This window comes from Manis pentadactyla, chromosome 13 (assembly GCF_030020395.1).
Source record: "Manis pentadactyla isolate mManPen7 chromosome 13, mManPen7.hap1, whole genome shotgun sequence".
Taxonomy (NCBI): Eukaryota; Metazoa; Chordata; class Mammalia; order Pholidota; family Manidae; genus Manis; species Manis pentadactyla.
Genome location: NC_080031.1, coordinates 38,757,604 through 38,763,183, shown reverse-complemented (window position 1 = coordinate 38,763,183; position 5,580 = coordinate 38,757,604).

The window sequence follows — 5,580 nt, the reverse complement described above, 5'->3', positions numbered from 1 at the left end:
GTCTTGTCACTATTTTACCACATAGATGAGTAGGTGATTTAAACTGCTCGCAGGTGTCTCGTCTGGTTATGGGGTTTCCGGCTTAAGTTCTCTTTGTTGGAGGTTTTTCTAGTTAGTTCATTATGCAAAAGGTATAGGTGGTAATCTTTGCTATTTTATACTGCAAATATATCTTTCATCTTACCCTTATGGTACTTCTTGTATAGCGCCACAGTACAATTTCTATCACCTATATTTTGATTTAGTAAATGCTTTGGTTTATAGATTTTTTAATTTTATATTTAATGTTAGGCTAGCGTTTGTTCAAAGTGAACATATTATTGAGATCTCCTGGGTGTAGACCAGATGCTTTATTTAAGCTACACTTTGATTGTCCAAGCACACTTTCCAGTATGCTTACCTTGTTGTGACTTGTCTCTTCTTATGCTTTAATATTTGCTTAATACGTTTAGTTGTATTTAAGGATTTGAAGAGGGTGATGGGCGGTGTGTGTGTGCTTTAGGGCTGGGATCCATTGAGTTTTCTATTCTTAGCTTACTACTAAATCCTTCTTTGGCCCTCATTTTCATGAGGGCATTCATTTGTATTCTATTTTAGAAAATGTAGCCCATTTCTTTCCAATCCATAGGCTACACCTTGACCTAACGTATTTATATTTTAATAGTCTTGCTTACTGTGCTTCCTTTTTAGGGTTTGCTGAAGATGGCGGTATATAGACTGTATTAGCGAGGATTGGTGAGGTTTATCGGGGTTTATCGATTATAGACAAGGCTCCTCTAGAAGGGTGTAAAGCACCACCAAGTCCTTTGAGTTTCAGGCTGTTGCTAGTAGTACTCTGGCAAATAATTTTGTTTGATGAATTATTTAAGTTTAGGGCTAAGCATAGTGGGTTATCTAATCCCAGTTTGGACCTTAGCTATCGTGTGTCAGTTTGATTAAAGTTACCTTCGTAATTTATTTTTACTATAACCATGGCTTTTTACAGTTTGGTCAAGGCTTAACTTTATTTAAGTTGAATGCAACTTAGCACGTTTTATGCCGATTTTTTATTAATCAGGGTCAATCGTATGACCACAGTGGCTGGCATGAAATTTACCAACCCAGCACAATATGACTAAGTCGAACTTTCATTTATGGCTTAATTTTTATCACTGCTGTCTCCAGTAGGGGTGTGGCTAAGCAAGGTGTTGTTAGCTACCTTATTGGCATGCTTGATACCAGCTCCTTTTGGTTTTATGTAACTTGAAGGGCATTTTCACTGGAAGGCGGATACTTGCCTGTGTAATTCTATTGAAAATTAATAAAAAGGCTGGGACCAAACCTATGTGTTTATGGAGTGTATGGACTCATCTAAGCACTTTCAGTGCTTTGCTTTAATTTTAAGCTACATTAACTTTAGTTTTAAAGTCTTTTATGAAAAGGTAAACTGTGTTAAAAAGCTTTCTGTTAGAAACTATCTGCTTGCTATAAAGAAAAGGGGGAAATGTGGGATTGATGGGATTAATACATAAATCAAGTAATATAGAATTCAGATGTACAAATGCATTTGATTTTTCTCCTACAACTCCTGAGGCATGGTCAATAACAGAATGAGTAAAGACAAAACAGTTCCTACAACTCGTGCCGGCCCTCACATGGTTTCGGTGTCCTTGAGGAGCATCACGTCCTAGGGCTGGACTCAACGTCAGATAATAACTGTGTGTTGGTCATGTGTTGAAACCCCTACTCAAAATTCTTTGGATGTTTGGGTTCATTTGCTTAATAAATATGGAGTGCCTTTTCGGCATGACTCTTGTGCTGTTACTCCGTGAGCCCCCCGGCTGGCCCTTTCAGGTAGGTCTTCGATGTCTCATCGCGTCTCCTCCCTTATCTGCAGGACAGAGGCAGGGAGGGGACCGACAGAATACACAAACACATATGTATCTACAATTTCAAAAATCACTTATTTGTACTATTTATCATTTTTTTAAATTCACTGCCCACTCATCAATTTTTTCCCTTGCACTTTATTCTTCTGTATTTTTATTTATGCTACTTTCCCTTCTTTCTGAAATGCTGTTTATAACCAAGCAGATTGGCATATTTCTACTTAAAGTTTCATCTCAACTATCACATCTCTGTGAAACTTGTCTTTCTTCTTGATTGCATAGCATTTTGTACTGCCTCTATAATATGAGTAATTATCTCAAAATCATATAAGTACTTTTCTATATATTTTACTATTCTTTGAGGGCAGAGAAAACAAAGTCTAGTACAAATAATGTTAACACTTCTAAATCCTTGATGAATGAAAAGTCTTAAAAAAATGCTTAGAACACTTACATGAACTACTTTCTGATGCTTGTTTGAATATCTGCTGTAGTATCTTAATGTAATTATCCAAACTTTTAGTTGAAATACCAGTTACTCAATCCTTCTTAACACAGCTCTTTCATAGTTATGCAGATTATAATAATTTTACCCATTTGAACCATGTTTCCCATTATTGTTTATTTTCTATCCTAACATAATCTTTGGGGTACTGGAATAAGTTTAACTCACCTTTTGAATGGATGTCTTTAAATATGTAAAGACAATTACACATATGCTACCAAAGTCTAGTTCCCTACTAATCTATAATTTCTAAATTAAAATCATTATCCCATTGCTCTTATTGAAACAAAAACCATAAAGCAACCTTAACCATTAAATAAGGCAGTTGTAAACCTACCAATTTGAATAACATAGATTGCACAATGAATATTTCTTTTAGCATCTGAACTGAATTAGACCCTGAAAACTTTGAGTGTGGCTCAGAGAACACATTTCTCTGCTAATACAGAAAAATACAATTATTTTCATGTCCCTCCACATGCTAACATGCAACTTAATTGAAAATCACCAAGAGGAAATAATGACCACATAATGTTGCTTTCAGTTAAACAAAAGCAATTTTAGATATAAAAAAAGAGCAAAATTACTAAACACTGTGTTTTCAAGACAAGTCTTGAAAATAAAAGACAAATTTTATTTTTCATGGTGTTTTCCTTGCTTCATACCAACATATGTGGAAAACTTGCAAATGTCATTAACTCTTGTTTTTGTCTGTCTTTAAATGACTGGATGGATTTAACTTTCAATGTTTGCAAACAAACCAACCTTTCTTGAAGTAATTCCAAGAAAGAAATTATGTAATCACAGAACATTCGGACCACTGGTCCATGACTCTCCAAAGCACTTCTACCTAATAGCTCCCCGGCTCAGCCGGTTCACCTGCTATGTTCTTTGTCTTTGCTCATATACAACTGGTGGACAGACTGATCCTGTCTATATTTTAAATTGTAACCTACCCAACCCTAACCATGCAAGCCTGACACCTGTTACTCTGTTCTACTCTTTCCTCATTAGCACTTACCACTTTTTTAACAAATATACACTTACTGTATATGTATATTTAATTACTCATTTACTTACTTATATTTATCTATCTCCATGTTAACCTAAAATGAAAGCTTCATGAAGCAACAGTTTTTATTTTATTCACTAATATACCCTCAAAATCTAAACAGTTTTGATGTAAAGATTGTGATTAATAAATATTTTAGAATAAACTCACCTTAATTTATTTTTGGTTGTGTTCACAGAAGAGCACAAGTGACAACTGGCCCCAGATATCAAAATCAACCATGCAGCTGGTCAGTATATTCTTTTCCTAATCTTGTCAAAAAACCATATAATTAGGACGATTTTTCCCGTTTTTGAATTTACCATAATGAAAGCGTAGATTGTTGAAAAATTAAATCTCACAGTTGTATGTTTACCAAATTGTCTTACTTGGAAACAATGAAAAAAAATGTGGATATCTTGTACTTATAACCAGGGTGAATACCCTATAAATTTAAATTATATATAATTATTTCAGGAATCATGAATTTTTAGGTGATTTATCACTCATAAGTGCTTCAATACATGACTCCTGGTAGAGAATAGTGGAGCAAATTATTGCTAAGTGACGTGTATTCAAATCTAAATAATCAGCCTAGGTCTGCTGTGTGTTATATTTACCCCAGCAAGCATAACCAAATGGTACACAGACTAACTGATACAGTACATCCAGATATCTACACACTACTATTTCAGAATACTACCATGACTTTCTTTGAAACCAGGTCTGCATCTTACAGTTTTTTCTCTATTTTTGTATATTCATGTTTACCAGTGTGCCAAAGAGGAAAGACAGACTTCCTAAGGAAATAAGGCAACTCAGAAATAATGATCATGACCTGTAACACAGTTTGATATAACTGCAATTCTTACTGGAAGAAAAGTGTCATAAAATGAATATACAGGCTTTTCTATAGACACATCCTTTTTATAGTCTTTTTCAAAAGAACTTTTGGTTTTGTCAAAGTTATGTACAAGTTTCTGAAAGGATACTATGGATTATAGAAAGAAAGATGATTAAATGTCAACATTTATATATTCCTTTAAACATTGTATAATGTTATAATACACATGATCTAATTTATTCTTTATAACTTTCCATGTCAGGTAGATTCATTGTATCTGCATTTTCCTTGTAACACAATTTTAAGATGACAGCAGGGAAATAAAAACCATGAAATATCAAGCAGCATTCTTCTTCCTTGATCTGTGTTCAATTTCATTTTTTACTATCTGTCAACAAAGTCACATGAATAAATAATTAAACTAAGTTTATTTAATGATCTTCAAAATCTACACATTTGAAGGTTTTCTCTACCAAAATTGTTTGATTGGTATTTAATGATTAAGAAGCCTCTCACAGAAACTGTATGTGTTTTGACTTTTGTACATGTCTGAAATCTCCAGAATGATCATAGACACCTGAAAGCAACAAGCAAAATATTTGGGAACCTCTATCTTAGACACCCCTGATTACTACTGAGTTGTAGTCTTTGGCTCTGTTCTACTTAAAGAAAGCTTTGGGGCTTCTACTTTGCAATTCAGTTGTGCTAATATTAACAATGAACCATTTACTGCTCAGCACAGAATTGTTTCTTACATAACATTGACAGACCAAAAGACAGCAATGATTATTTTTTAAGAACAGGAAACATGTAAACACAATATACACAAAAAAAAGCAGATCAATAAACATAAAAACCTCACACATAAAAGGGTGAGTTATATTCTATGGTGCATTTACATTTCATGATTTTATGTTGACATTTTCAATTGTATGAAGGTTTTAAAATAAGCAAGATTTGATGATAGCACATTTGCTTTTTAATGAGCTTAGGAAGGAATATAAAATCTTAAGGGAAGCAGAATATTACTTTCCTGTTTATAATCCCCATCAATTATGATTGAGAAGACTGTTTTCAGTGATTATATGTTATAGTCATACCCACATGATGTAACAGGGTAAATGACACAGAAAGGGTCATACTGTTTCACAGTAAAGAAAGTTTCATGTAATGTCCAACATGGTAGCATATCTCATCATCTTGCAAAAACTCTCAATGGTGAAATGATAGTCTCATGAGGGGATGTGGGTGTTTTTTCTGTATGTTACATATATTATTTACTGTAATCTTATGATAAAGTATGCTAGAGAAA